The sequence below is a fragment of the Microcebus murinus genome, chromosome 27 (genome assembly GCF_040939455.1).
Source record: "Microcebus murinus isolate Inina chromosome 27, M.murinus_Inina_mat1.0, whole genome shotgun sequence".
NCBI lineage: Eukaryota > Metazoa > Chordata > Mammalia > Primates > Cheirogaleidae > Microcebus > Microcebus murinus.
Window position 1 is genome coordinate 4,949,636 of NC_134130.1, and position 15,707 is coordinate 4,965,342.

The following is a 15,707-nucleotide window of genomic DNA, read 5'->3' on the forward strand; positions in this document are numbered from 1 at the left end:
TGCCACACCTGAGACCCTCCCGCCCTGTCGTGGGTGGGCCCCTATGGACGTGAGCCAGTGTGATGACAGCGTTCCCTCTCTTCTCGGGGGTGGTCCCCTTGGGCCACTGCTGGAGTCCATCTCTTTAAAACCCGCTATCCCGGGCCGGGCATGGTGGCTCACACCTGTAATCCCAGCACTCTGGGAGGCCAAGGTGGGAGGATCACTCAAGGTCAGGAGTTTGAGACCAGCCTGAACAAGAGCAAGAATACTAAAAATAGAAAGAAATTATTTGGACAGCTAAAAATATATAGAAAAATTAGCCAGGCATGGCGGCGCATGCCTGTAGTCCCAGCTACTTGGGAGGCTGGGGCAAGAGGACCGCTTGAGCCTAGGAGTTGGAGGTTGCTGTAAGCGAGGCTGACGCCACGGCACTCTAGCCCTGGCAACAACAGAGTGGGACTCTGTCTCAAAAAGAAAAAAAAAGCCCGGCGTCCTGGCTTTATTAGGAAAGCACAGCAGACGGAACTGAAGCCCGGAGCAGCTGGGCAGGGAATTCCTCCAACAGCACATACGAGGAGTCTCCCATTTTGAAGACCCCCATTGTAACTCGCCCCACTTCCTGCATGGTGGGGACGGGAGGATATGCCCCATGAGCCCCAAGAGGTGTCCCCTGGCCATTGCCCACAGCATGGACGGGGCCACGTCCCCGGGAGCGGGATGGGAGCACGGAGCACGCAGACCCAGCACAGAACCATCCAGAAGACCCTCGGGCTGCCTGTGGGTGCAGTCCACAGGCAGCCCGACCCCGGGCGTCCAGGAATTCAGAACCAGGACGGGCACCACCCGCTCCGAGCCTGGGGTCTGATGGCTGCCCCGGGAGGGCGCTGCAGACACCGGCCGTCGCACTCACTCGCTTCCTTCAAAGTTCCCGCTGTGTCCCAGTAGCTGGGGCCGCTCCAGTGACTGCTGGGATTTCTGTCAGCACCTCCAGCAACGGTGGTGACTCCTAAAATGTGCAAACACAAGCAGGGTTAACTAACCTGGCTGCAGGCTCAAGCTTCACTCCTAAAGCAGACTCCTGTCCGCTGCGGAGCCCAAGGACACTTGCCCTTATTCGGATTTTTCCAAATCCTTATCGATCTCCAAGGCCACGAAAACCCATGACCATAGCACTTTGCCCATTAAAGTCTTCCAGAGACAGCCCATTTTAAGCTCAGTCCCTAAAAGCCAGCAGCTGAGGCAGCGAGAGTCTCCATGAACAATCAAGTTCAACCAAAGAAGCTTCTGGAAACCTTAAGACACAGAGAGCTACTGAGAGATTTTCAAGTTTGGGCCCTGCAAGGAGAAGAGTGTGTGGAAGGTGCAGCCTCGTTCCATGGCCCCGGGGCGTCAAGGCACCCCAGGCAGAGACACTCAGCGCTCGCTGAACAGACTGGGGACACAACTGCAAACTTTGGCGGTGGCACCGATGCCGTTCACCACGTGACACCAGAGGCCCCGGGACACCCAGGTGTGCGGGCCGTGCGGCGTCTGAGCCCCCACTCGGGCCGGCCCTGGGCCCAGGTTCCCTCGCGCTTCAGAAGCAACTCCAGTGTCCCCTCGGTGGGCCTGACCTCCCGGGCCTGGCTCTGTGGCACACTTTCTACGATTCCCCAGGAGTCTGACATAACACAAGTCACACAAGCATCTTCAAACATGCAGCGTACTCTGACATGTTCATTGTAATGTGGTTTTTAAAAGTACCGGGCATGATCCATTCAACTGATTTTCCTTTTTTTTCCTTGAGACAGTCTGCTCTGTCCCCAGGCTGGAGTGCGGTGGCGTCGTCATCCCTCACAGCAGCCTCCGACTCCTCCCGCCTCAGCCTCCCGAGCGGCTGGGACTACAGGCGCGCCTCCACATCCGGCTAATTTTTCTGTTTTTTGTATAGATGGGGCTCTTGCTGAGGCTGGTCTTGAACTCCTGACCTCAAGCGACCCTCCCTCCTCAGCCTCCCGGAGTGCTGGCCCGAGCACAGGCCTCCATCTACCCCGACCCCTGACCACCACGGATGAGAGGTCGGGCTGGTCCCCGAGTGCTCCCTCAGGGGCGGGGCCCCCAAGGCCAGCCAGCGGCCACTCTGGAGGCTCTGGGACCTGAGGCCTGGCCTCAGACTTGGCCACAGGCACCAGGTCAGGCAGCCGGGGGCGAGGGCTCAGAGGGCACAGGCGGCTCCCCACTTAACGAAGTGCCCGGATGGACAGCGGGGAAAAGGACACCTGACCAACGCGAGTGCAGCCAGGTGGCCTAGGCCATCCCAGCAGCCACGCTGGTCAAAGCAAGTCTCAGTGGCGGTGTGCACCCGACCCTGACAGGAGGTGACAAGCAGGACCCACCCGAGGCCTCCTTCCGCACCCAGCACCCTCTAACCACTAGAGCAGCACGACGAACCTAGTCGGGGCGTCCTGCCATCTCCCCAGGCCTGCCCAGGGCGCCAGACACAAGGGACGTCTGAAAAGCCATCAGCGCCAGAGAGGCCTGAGGACACCGGGCTGCGAGTGCCCTGGGGACTCCTGGCTGGGAAACAGAGGAAACCTGAATCAGACGTGGACTTAACTCATCCGTAACCGTGCCGAATGGACCACACTGAGGTGAGATGTTAATGGGAAGGAGGGGGGCAGACACGGGAACTCTCTGTTCTGCCTGTCCAATGTCTCTGTAAATCTAAAATTGTTCCAAAAACAAAGTCCATTAAAAAAAAAAAAAAAGGGCCGAGGTAGGCAGGGTGCGACCATGGGGCCTGCCAGGGGCCCGGCCCGTGGATTCCGCGCAGGTCTGGGGCACTAGGAACAGACCTGGCAAGGGGGGGGTCCACTGCAGCGAGATCAGAGGCTGCGGTGACAGCCCCAGGCACGGACACCAGCACCCCTGAGAGGGCACAGCCCGACAATGACATAACAGCCGCCACTGGGCACACGCAGACCCCGGGCGCACGGACGACAGGAGCAGCGGGCACCACGGCTGGCCGGCTGGGCCCCCCCCCCCGCCCCCCCAAGGGCCGGGACAGACAAGCAGCAGGGATCATACTGTACCACGGCACCTTGCACCAGGGACCCCAAACGGAGCTGGCCCTGGCCACCGGACCCCCCGGCCGCCCAGGCTGGCCCCCAGCAGACCACACGGCCCACCTCCTGCCCGGGCTGGGCACGGGCCAAAGAGGGAGTTAACCGGGCACTCTCGAGGCCCTCAGCCGACACCCACTCGGTGGCCTAACCCTGATGGCTCCGCGCCCAGCCCTGCCTACGCCTCCTCCGGCCACAAGCCTGAGGTGGCCCTCATCAGGGACATGTCATTTCCTGCCTCCCACCCGAGCCTCGGCCCACTAGGAAGGTCCTCCCTGCTGCAGGGGACCCCGTGTACCCCCGACGGGGGGAGGTCACCCAAGCCTCAGGCAGGCCCACGATCCGAACACTCCACAGTCGATCAGCTTGGACTCATGGGCTTCTGAAAACAGAGAAATAAACGACAACGTTCGCGCACAGGAAATGCTTGGCAGAGGGTGGGACGCACAGAAAGGACATGGGAAGGATGGCCCGGTGGCCAAGGCAAGGACAGCATGACAGCAAAGTACTGGACTATAACCACAGGGCAAATACACACAAGTCCCTACTCACACACAACTGTGCATGTAATCCATATGCAGGGGACGGGGACAACTCTCCTCTACAGAATTCTAGTCGGTGTAGAAGGAACGAGAGTCACAGGACATCACCGCTGCGACACCACAATGATAATCACCGCAGGCAGGACCTGCAGGCAGGAGATTCGGAAATCAACAGGCAGAAGTTTGAAGGACAGGTGTCTGCATGGGCGCGATGTCCCAGAGGGAAAAGGAGTGACTTTACAGCGGGCAGACCTGACAGCACCTCAGCCAGGCGACCAAGGCCAACATCACCAGCGACGGGATGCAGCGGCGTCAAGGCGTCTCCGATGTGCTGCACGGGCAGGACTCAACACCACCCCTGCGGCACCTTCCAGAAAGCACCCAGGATCCCAGCCCAATCACGAGAAAACACAGAGGACGCCAACTGAAGCTCATTCTGCAACATATTAAATACCTGACCAGGGCTCTTCACAAGTGCCACAGTCACGAAAGACAAGGAAAGACAGCATCTGGCACTGCCCAGAGGAGCCTGAGACTAAATGCCACGTGGGATCCCGGATATGGTCCTAGACCAGGAAGGGGACGATAGTGGGACAAGTGGCGGAATCCTAATAAAATCTACAGTTTAGCAAATGGCATCGCACCATGTAATTTGCCAATTTGGAGCATTCTTCTGTGGTTATGTAAGATGCTAACATCAGGGAAGCTGAATGAAAGGTGCGTGGAACGCTCTGTTCCGTCTCTGCAACAGTTCAGTAAATCTAAAATTACTGCAAAATAAAACATTAAGGAAAAAGAAATCCAACCACCACCTGGACCTCTGTCCTCTGAAGCTCACAGCACAGCAGGTGTCAGCGGCGGGAGGAGAGTCCGCTGTAAAAAGATCCAAACCCCGCAGAAGGCAAGTGGACCCCACGCCACAATCCATTTCCAGGATGCATTAAAGACCAAACCTGCGAAACACGAGTTTCAGATCCTTCCTGTTTGAAAGAACTGAAAAACTGACATTTTTTTCATCCACCTTTGTTTGCATCCTGGGGAAAGAGTCTGATTTGCACATATTTCTCCAAATCTTCCATGCCCTTACTGATAAAAAAAATCCACCTGAGGACACTGTGACAGCTCGGTCAGAGAAGCCGGGGGCAGCCAGGGTTTGCTGGATCCCAACACCAAAGTCTCATCAGCTAATTTCGATCCTTAAAAAGGTAAGAACCATATCTTTCCTTAACGTCCACACCAAAGACTAGCTATGAAATAACCCAGGGTGACGGGCCCACAGTAATCAAGACAGCGTGGTGCCAAGTGAGGACACACAGATCACTGGGAGAGGGTTGTTAGTCCAGAAATAAACCTGCACATTTAAAGCCAGTTGATTGATTTTCTAGAATAATGCCAAGACCACTCAATGGGGAAAGAATAGTTTATTCTACAAATGGTACTGGGACGACTGGATATCCACATGCACAAGGCTGAAGGTGGACCCTAACCTCACACCATATGTTAAAAAAAACTCAAAGCAGACTGCAGATCTAAATTCCAGTGCAAAACTACAGACCTCTCAGAAGATGACACAGGAATAAATCTTCATGACCTTGAATTAGGCACATTTTCTGGATACAAACAATAAACGTGCATGGGACAAAAGAAAAATTAGCTAAATAGGACATTGCGCTTCCAAGGGTCCCACCAAGAAAGTGAAAAGACCCCTTCGAAACAGGAGAGAATAGTTGCCAATCACACATCTGGGAAGGTTCGAGTGTGCAGGACATACCAGCAGCTCTTACGACTCAGCAATGACAAAAAAAACACAACCCAGTGGAAAACCAGGCAAAGGACCCAGGCAGACACTTCTCCAAAGAGGACACACAGAGGCCTGTGATCGCACAAAAAGATGCTCAGTGTCACAGACAGAGAGAGAAGAAGGCAAGAAGCCACCGCCACACAGAGTGTCGGCGTCTTCCGGACCCTGCCGCTGAGCCGCAGAGCGTGCGAGGAGCTGCCGTTCACGACCCCAGACCCGGGAGGGCTCTGCCTCCTTCCTCGCCCCGTCACGTCCAGTGAGGTCACAGGACCACCGAGAAAGCCAAACACCTCCACCCAGTGACCCACCTGGAGAAAGCGCAGAGCCCCGGCGCCAGGCTCCTTGCCGTGGGGGTCTGGGTGGCAGAAGGCTGCGACACCTCTGCACGCAGCCGCAGGGTGGGCTGCACACACAGACACACTGTCGAGCACCGGGACCAGGACCGGGAGGCTTCACGCTGGGTCCCAGCTACAGAGGGGACACCTGGGAGCACGTGCCACGCGCTGGGGGACAGCCAGGCACGCTCAGCAAGCTGAAAAGGAGGCTGCACGGGCATCTCTGGCTTGGCAACCTCTTCCAGGGGGCCGGGAGGCTCATGACCGGGCCGAGAGGAAGGTGTCCCTGCACCTCCGCTCCCGCCCCAGCCGGCACACACCCTGTGCCGAGGGTGAGGGTGACCAACTTGTCCCGGTTTGCCGGAATGCTCCTGGTTTCAGCACCGAAGTCCCACGTTTCTTCTGCACGTGCAGCCTCTGAGGCCCGGCTGCTTGTGACAATTTGGAAGGTGTCTTCCGGAAGCGGTCAGGGCTGGCATCTGTCCATCACCTGGGGTCACTACCCGCCTGCCACCACGGAAGATATGATGGCACTGCTGATGGACAGCGCTTGCAAACGAGGCAAAGTCTCAGGACAAACAATGGCCCTCTCCGAGGGTGGCAGGGCTAGCGAACTGAAGTACAGGATGCTGGCAAAACCTGGTTTCAGAGAGTCAGCGAGTCACTGTTTGGTGGGGTTTGTCCAAACACGGCCCTTCCTCTGGAAACCATCCCACCTTCCCGCTCTCCCTCACCCCGCGCAGCCCCCGTGCGTGGGCATGAGGCGGCCTGCTGTCCCAGCACTCACCAGGGTCTGCTCCTGGACTCCCCATGGGCATGGCACAGGGCGGGCCTTACAGCCTAAGGTGTCCCCAAGTGGCCGAAATTTAGGATGTGGAACGTTGACATCTACACCCCCGGTCACGACAGCCAGAACCGGCTCCAGACGGGACCAAGCATGCCGCGGTGACAGCGCCACCCGCCACAGCCCTGCTCCAGAAAGGTGCCGGGCTGGGCCGCACCTGGATCACGTGGGCTGGTGATGGCTCACGTCGGAAGTGCAGGCACAGACGGACATGCCAACGTGCAGTGAGGGCTGGGAAGGGCCAGGACCCAGTGGGGCAGGCAGTGAGGACCAGCCCGCTGCAGACCCTGTGCTCTGGGCCAGTGAGGAGGAGATGAGGGCCAGTGGCAGGGCACAGGGTCTGGACTGTGGGAGTAACAGGGCAGCTGCGGGTGGCGGGAGGACCAGGCACTGGCTTGTGGAAATGGCAAGTCCCATGCACTGGAGGAGGTCCCGTGAGTCTCTTCACCCCCCCCAGAAGAAAAGGATTTAAAAGAATCTGTAAGCGGGGTGTGGTGGCACACGCCTATAATCCCAGCACTCTGGGAGGCTGAGGTGGGAGGATTGCTTGAGACCAGGAGTTGGAGGCTGCAGTGAGCTGTGATGATGCCACTGTACTCCAGCCCGGGTGACAGAGCAAGACACTGTCTCAAGAAAAAAAAAAAAAAAAAAAGAATACTTAAAGGAGTCCCTTTGTCCCTGCCAGCATGGCTACCCTCCAGGACACAGGCTGTCACTGCCACGTGTTAGCTGCTGATCAGCATTTCGCACCAAAGTACACGGAGAAGTCCACAGACCCTAAAAGATACCAAACTGTCCCTGGAGAGAAGCCAGAGGGACCCAGGAAGAGGAGGACAGAGAATTCTCGCCTGGCAGAGGACCTGGCCTCAGGGAACGGAGATGGGGACAGACCAGGGTGACGAGGGACTGTCCAAGCAATGGTGCTGGCACAACTGGGTGGCCATCTGGAAAAGGCGGTTCCTACCTCGCACCATTCACAAGAGGGAACTGCAAAAGGACGAGAGCTCGGAAGGCGAGGAACAAAGCCACCTGGCACCAGGAGAAGGCGCGGGCCACTCCTCGGCCTCAGTGCAGGAAAAGCCCTTGCAACTAGCGCAGAGCCAGCAGCGAAGAGAGACAACATTCAGAAATGTGACTATGCTTAAAAAAAGAAAAGAAAAACAACGAAAACCTGCAAGACAAAAGCCAAAACAACCCCCCAAAGCAAAACAAAACACCATAACGAAGTCAAAGGCAACCAGGGAGAACACGCTACTTGTGGCGCGTGCCAGCAGGCTCAGCTCCCCGATACGCACACCGGGAGTTTTAAGGTAGGGAGTCGAGGTCAAAAATCCAATAGAAAAAAAAAATGGGTGAAAAGGATGAAGACAAAATTCACAGCGAAGATTTAAAAAGTGGCCTTTATCACATGACCAGACGCCCGTCCCCACTCGTGCTCACGGGTGCGTGCGTGCGTTGAGGCTCCACGTGGCGCGCTGCCCAGCCCAGGCACTGGCAGTGCTTTAGAGCGAACAGCGCGTCCTGCTGGCGCGGCCGGCAACCGGCCCTCCGGGACCTCGCAGCAAGAGGGAGGGCGGGAGGGACTATGCCAGGCAGACGCTGTCACTGCCAACACCCAGCAGTCCCACTGGTAGACCTACCCTGATGACATCTCCCACCGCCATGCAAATCCGTCTCCACCAGGTTATTCGCTGAAAGGGGCTGGAAACAACCTGCGTGTCCACACGGGGGCGAGGCGGCGACTCCGCAGGGGCCCGCAGGAAACAGTGGAGCTGTGCAGCGGCGCGGGGAGCGGGGTGGGGGGCTGGGGGTGGGGATCTCCCAGGCCTGTGAAGTGGTTTCCAGGACGCGCTGTTAAGGGAAAAGACCACGATGCCAAAGAAACCCCGACGACACGCCCTGCACGTGAGAAAGCCTGGACATGACAAACGCGCACTCCGCTCCTGTGAGGCGCACCCAGAGGCCGGACCAGACATTTTCATTAATAGTGAGAAGGAAGTGCTTGGACAAAGGACCACAAAGCCCGGGGGACGGCTGCCAGCACTTCCTTCTGGAACCTCAGGCACAAGGGGAGAGAATGGGACACCTAGCACCCTGGGCCAAGGCCACCTGTCCTGGAGCCACAGAAAGAAGGGGATGCAGAGGCTTCGGGGGGGCCCCAAGCCAGCCCCCAACTCCTGACACACAAGCAAAGGGGTCCACTCTTCACAAATATTTGCGGGTCTTTGATGGCTCATAATTAACTATTTAAAACCATAATCACTAACAAAATAATCTTTCCATTTATCTGCAAATCTGCCTTGTAATTTTGCCGTTGTCTTGGCGCTCGGAGGCCAGGCGGGGCTGCAGACAGGGGAGGTGCCCGGCCCGGGGGAGCCAGCCCCTCCCTGCGTCCCCACGGCAGGAAACCCACGGAGTACGAGGAGCAAGACTCGGACCCACGCTTATCACCCTGCAGTGGGGGAGGCCTCTCTATGCAGGTCGCAAAACCAAAAGCCCTAAAGGACAGGCCAAATTTGGCAATAAACTTTAAAACATTCTATGTAATAATAACACATCAAAAATAAAAGAGGAACTGAGAAAAAATGTGCAACACAAGAGGGTGCTGACGGCCCGAATATGAGAGGATTATCATACAGCCGACGTTCTCAACGCGGGTGACCCTGCCCCCCAGGGGACACTCGGTAACACCTGGGCTGGGTGGCGGCAGGGACCCTGTTCAGCACCCTACAGGGCCCAGGGTGGCCCAGAGAATGATCCGGACCCCAGCGTCCACGGTGCTCAGGACATCGGGGTGTTGGGTCTGAGACCCTGATGTGACACAAGAAGAAACGAACACGACAATGCAACAAGCGGGCAAAGGCCACAAACTGGCAATTCAGAAAAGCAGCAGCTATGAGAAGACAGACAGAAAGGAGGGACAGAAGCCAGGGCTGTCCCAGCACAATGGCTGTCCTGCACCGCCACAGGAGCGGCCGTTCAGACCACCTTCCCAGGGACATCTGAGCAGCACGCTTCAAAACGTAACAGGTGTCCGTGCTCTGAACGGCCGCTCACGGACACTCGCCTTGAGGTGGCAGCAAGGACAGCCACCGCAGCTTTAAGACAGAAAACAATACAAAGAATCTAAGTGCCCACTAACAGGAGAGTGAGTAAATTACACACCTGCACCGACGCAAAGGCGTGCGCAGCCGTTAACATACAAAGATCTACGCCTGCGCAGTGCGCAACGACCAGCAGAGCCTTCACCAAGGCGCCAGCAGCCCTCATCTCTGGGGGCTGGCTACTGGGGTATCTGTCCCTCGCAGGCTGACAATGCTGATGCACCCTTTTATAAACACAAAGCGAATTTAAGAAGAACCAGCCCTGGGAGCTGTGCTGGGACGCTGAGGCCCCGAACCTCCAGCAGCTCACTGGCTGCTGCATGTGGGGACGACAGGGGATCTCAGGAAAAGGGGCACGCATTCCTGGGATTGAACGATCACCCAAATGACGATGGCACCCTCTTCCTACCAACTCAAATCACAAATACCAAACCAAACTGGAACCCTCCTCCACTGCTGGTGGGCTTGGGAAAAGGTGCAGCCACTTGCAATTTGGCAGCTGCTTAAAGTGCTTTTTTTCTTCTTTTTTTAGACAGAGTCTAACTCTGTTGCCCGGTCTAGAGTGCTGCGGCGTCAGCCTAGCTCACAGCAACCTCAAACTCCTGGGCTCAGGCAATCCTCCTGCCTCAGCCTCCCTAGTAACTGGGACTACAGGCATGCGCCACCATGCCCGGCTAATTTTTTTCTATGTTTTTAGTTGGCCAATTAATTTCTTTCTATTTATAGTAGAGACGGGTCTCGCTCTTGCTCAGGCTGGTTTCGAACTCCTGACCTTGAGCAATCCACCCGCCTCGGCCTCCCAGAGAGCTAGGATGACAGGCGTGAGCCACCGCGGCCGGCCTGCTTACAAGTGTTAAACATGGAGCTACCACAGGACCCAGCAATCCCACTCCTAGGCGTCGACCCGAGACCAGTGAACATGTAACGTCCACACAAAAACTCATTCATGAAGTGCATAGCAGCATTATTCATAATAGCCAAAAAGTGGAAGCAGCCTAAATGTCCACCAACAGAAGAATGGATCGACACAGCGTGGTCCATCCACACGTGGTCAGCCATGACAAGGGACGAGGCCTGACGCAGGCCACAGCGTGGAGGGACCTTGAGGCCATCGTGCTCAGTGAGAGACGCCAGACACAGAGGGACACACGGTGTAAGACTCCATTTGTATGAAACGTCCAGAACAGGCAGATCCAGAGACGGGACGTGGACTCGTAGGTGCCAGGGGCTGGGGAGGGAATGGGGAGTGACTGCTTGTGGGAACGGGGCTTCTTTTTGAGGTGACAAAACGTTTGCAAGTAGATGGGGTAATGGCTGCTGTGCGACTCTGTAAATACACTAACAACCACTGAATTGTACACTTTAAAAGGGTAAATTGCATGGCATGTGAATTATACTTAATATAGCTGCTATTTAAAAAAATCAAAAACAGAAAATAAAAGTATGCGAGCTCCACAAAGCTCTGATCGATACTTAAATGCTGCTTTGAGGCATCGACTCAATGCACCGGCAACACTGCGGCCACTCTGCCAACGACTGAGGCGCCCGCTGTCTGCGCCTGGCGCTCCGGCCCGCCCCGTCCTGACCACCCCACGGCCGCTGTCCTGGGCTCTCAGCCGAAAGGGCCACGGCCGACAAGCAAGAGCTGCAGCGCCAGGGTGGCCTTCGGTAAGTTTACCTCTGGGCTGGCTCGGGGCTGTCTCGTAGGCAGCGCTCCTGAAAACCCAGAGACCTGCCTCCAAGTGGACGTGACACACTGGCCCAGATTGGGAGTCCAGCGTCAGGATCAGGGCCGCAAACCAGTCAGCTTCCATGGGGCGAGGAGATGCAAAGCGGCCAAAACCACAAACGGTGAGGACAGAGGAGTCGGCGTCCGTCCCAGCCCCGCTCCTGGGACAGCAGAGCCTCACACAGTTTCCGCGATCGCAGGTCCTAGGAGGGCTGTGACACCAGATGACAAGCAAGGTGCAAAAGAAAGGCACCGTGAGGAAAAACACACACACCAGCATTCTGGGGAAGTCCACGCCATTTAAGTGACCGCGTGACTGAAACCCCGATTAAGCACCGATCTAAGAGAATCAGCACAGGTCTGCTACAAATACCGCTAGGGATTGGAAGTCAATCCAGAGGAGTTAAGATGTGAACAGTAAGATCTAGAGCAAGCGCTAAGAAAATACTCCCACAGCATAGTGAAAACGATCATGAAAGGAAATGAAATGTCACACTTTTGCACTTAATGCAAAAGAAAACAGTGAAGGAGCAATAAATGAACAAAAAAGACATGAGAAGAAAACAAAAGGGAAAATAACTGTAAATCCAACTACATCAATAATGACATTAAATGTGAATCGATTAAATAGTCCAATCAAAAGACAGACTGTCAAACTGAATTAAAAAAAAGACTCAAGTACATGCTGTCTACAGGAGACACTCTTTAGATTCAAAGACATAAGCAAGCTAAAAATAAAAGAATGGAAAAAAAGATGTGATATGCAAATAGTGACCATAAGAAAGACGAAGTGGCTACACCAATATCAGACAAAATAGACTTTAAAACAAAATTTTACTAGAGATATAGAGTAACATTTTATGATGCTAAAAAGGTCAATCCATCAGGAAGATATAGCAATTATAAACATATATGCAACTAATAACAGAGCCCTAAAATACACAAAGCAAAAACTGACAGAAAGGAAAAGAGAAATAGACAATTCGACTTCATAGTTGGAGACCCCACTTTCAGTAAAAGATAAATCCAGACAGACTGACAAAGAAACAGAACACTTGAGCATCACCATAAACCAACAGACAGCTACAGACCACTCCACCCAACAACAGCAAAACATGCTTTCTGGGCCGGGCGCGGTGGCTCACGCCTGTAATCCTAGCTCTTGGGAGGCCGAGGCGGGCGGATTGCTCAAGGTCAGGAGTTCAAAACCAGCCTGAGCAAGAGCGAGACCCCGTCTCTACTATAAATAGAAAGAAATTAATTGGCCAACTGATATATATATATAAAATTAGCCGGGCATGGTGGCGCATGCCTGTAGTCCCAGCTACTCGGGAGGCTGAGGCAGAAGGATCGCTCGAGCCCAGGAGTTTGAGGTTGCTGTGAGCTAGGCTGACGCCACGGCACTCACTCTAGCCTGGACAACAAACCGAGACTCTGTCTCAAAAAAAAACATGCTTTCTTCTCAGTACGTACGTAACATTCTCCAGGATAAACCATGTTAGACCATAAAACAAGACTTGTTCAGCTAAATATATTCAAATCATACAAAGCAGGTTCTCCAACCTCAATGTAGTTGAGAAATCAGTAACAGAAAGAAATTTAGAAATTCACAAATATGTGGAAATTAAACAACGCACTCCTGACCGGGAGAGGAGGCTCACACCAGTAATCCCAGCACTTTGGGAGGCCGAGGTGGGAGGATCACTTGAACTCAGGAGTTCAAGACCAGCTTGAATAAGAGCAAGACCCTGTATCTACCAAAAATAGAAAAAAGTTAGCCAGACATGGTGGTGTACACCAGTATTCCCAGCTACTCAGGAGGCTAAGGCAAGAGGATTGCTTGAGCCCAGGAGTTTGAGGTTGCTGTGAGCTAGGCTCATGCCACACACTCTACCCAGGGCAACAGAGCGAGACTCTGTCTCAAATATATAAATATAAATAAATATATATATATATATTTTTTTTTTTTTGAGACAGAGTCTCGCTCTGTTGCCCAGGCTAGAGTGAGTGCCGTGGCATGAGCCTAGCTCACAGCAACCTCAAACTCCTGGGCTCAAGCAATCCTGCTGCCTCAGCCTCCCGAGTAGCTGGGACTACAGGCATGCGCCACAATGCCCAGCTAATTTTTTCTATATGTATTAGCTGGCCAATTAATTTCTTTCTATTTATAGTAGAGATGGGGTCTCGCTCTTGCTCAGGCTGGTTTCCAACTCCTGACCTCGAGCAATCCTCCCGCCTCGGCCTCCCAGAGTGCTAGGATTACAGGCGTGAGCCACTGTGCCCGGCCGGGAATATATGTATTTTTTTTAAATTAAAAATATTTTTTAAATTAAATAAATAAGACACTCTTTTAAATAACCAATAGGTCAAAGAAGAATTCACAAGAGAAATTAGAAAATATTTTGAGCTGAATGGAAATAAAGACACAACAAAGAAAAACAGGACACAGCTAAAGTGGTATTTCGGGGGGAATTTATAGCTCCCTATCTTAAAAAAAAGAGAGAGAAAGATCACGAAATATTAATCACTGCCTCATTAAAATATCTACCTGTAGACACTGGAGGAAGAAGAGCATTCTGAACCTAAAGCAAGCAGAAGGAAGAAGGAACAAAGATAAGGGCAGAAAGTTATAAAACAAGACAACAGAGAAAGTCAACTAACTCCAAAGCTGGTACTTTGAAAAGATGAACAAAACTAACAGAGGTAAATAAATCAAGAAAAAAGGAGAAGATGCCAACTGATAAAATCAGGACAGAAAGAGGGAGTATCGCTGCTACTATCCACCTTACAGGATTATAAAGGGTCGTAAGCCGTGTGTGGTGGCTCACACCTGTAATCTTAGCACTCTGGGAGGCCCAGGTGGGTGGATCGCTCAAGGTCAGGAGTTCTAAAACAGAGCAAGAGCAAGACCCCCTGTCTACTAAAAATAGAAAGAAATTACTTAGACAGCTAAAAATATATAGAAAAAATTAGCCGGGCATGGTGGCGCATGCCTGTAGTCCCAGCTACTCGGGAGGCTGAGGCAGGAGGATGGCTTGAGCCCAGGAGTCTGAGGTTGCTGTGAGCTAGGCTGACACCATGGCACTCTAGCCCGGGCAACAGAGTGAGATGAGACTCTGTCTCAAAAAAAAAAAAAACACCACTATGGGCACAGAGCCCACCGAGCAAGGAAAGAGAAGGAACTGTGACACACACAATTCGGATGCTCGAGTGGGAAACGCCCATCCCCTAGAGGTTACACACTGCCATTCCACGTGGAACATTCTCAAAAGCGCAGGATTACAGGGATGCAGAACAGAACCCCCGGGATTGCCAGGGGCTGGGGGCTGTTCTGCACCTATGACAGTGGTTACAGGAACCTGTGCAGATGACAAAATGTCACAAAGACATAACAAACGACTGCACGCTCAAAGTGCTCAAGTGTAAGATCTGTAGCTCACAGCGCCAACGGCAACTAGCTCTGACAACACACTGAGTTCATGTAACGTGTGACCAGCGGGGGAAGCTGGTGAGAGCTCTCTGCACTAGTTTTCCAACTTCTTGGGAGTCTACAATCTCTAAAAATTAAAAGTTTAGGCAGGGCATGGTGGCTCACACCTGTAATCCTAGCACTCTGGGAGGCCGAGGCGGGCGGATTGCTCAAGGTCAGGCGTTCGGGACCAGCCTGAGCAAAAGGGAGACCCAGTCTCTACTAAAAAAAAATAAAATAAAATAGAAAGAAATTAATTGGCCAACTAAAATATATAGAAAAAATTAGCCGGGCATGGTGGTGCATTCCTGTAGTCCCAGCTACTCGGGAGGCTGAGGCAGGAGGATCACCTGAGCCCAGCAGTTTTGCTGTGAGCTAGGCTGACGCCATGGCACTCTAGTCCGGGCGACAAAGTGAGACTCTGACTCAAAAAAAAAGAAAAAAAAAATTAAAAGCTTACAAAAAGAATACGAGAGCTATTTCGTCACAGAGGAGGGTGTATGGCAGGGTCGACTGGCTTGGGACTGGGTGACAGCTATGTGACAGTAGGTCCGCTATCCTATTTTGTGTACTTCTCTGTGTGTTCAAATTCTCCATAGTACAAAAGGTTCTAGATAATAATAAAGGAACCAACTCAAGTATGACAATTGACAAGGTCCTGCTCCATCCAGGTTTATAAACATTCCTCAAAATGCTCCATCACCGGATTTGCAGGCAGCACCTGCTGCCCCTCCCCCACCAAACGGTGGCCAGAGGGGTGGACAGAACAGGCTCAGCGCTCCTACAACACAGATTCCTGA

At 53.5% G+C, this 15,707-nt stretch overlaps 1 protein-coding gene across 1 annotated transcript in view; it reads right to left on the bottom strand.

Annotated features, from left to right (window-relative positions):
- Positions 1 to 15,707, bottom strand: part of KDM4B (lysine demethylase 4B) — a 124,913-nt gene that overhangs the window by 95,856 nt on the left and 13,350 nt on the right. The window contains 1 exon segment of the mRNA XM_075998249.1: positions 897 to 988. The gene's annotated coding sequence lies outside the window, so the exon portion shown is untranslated.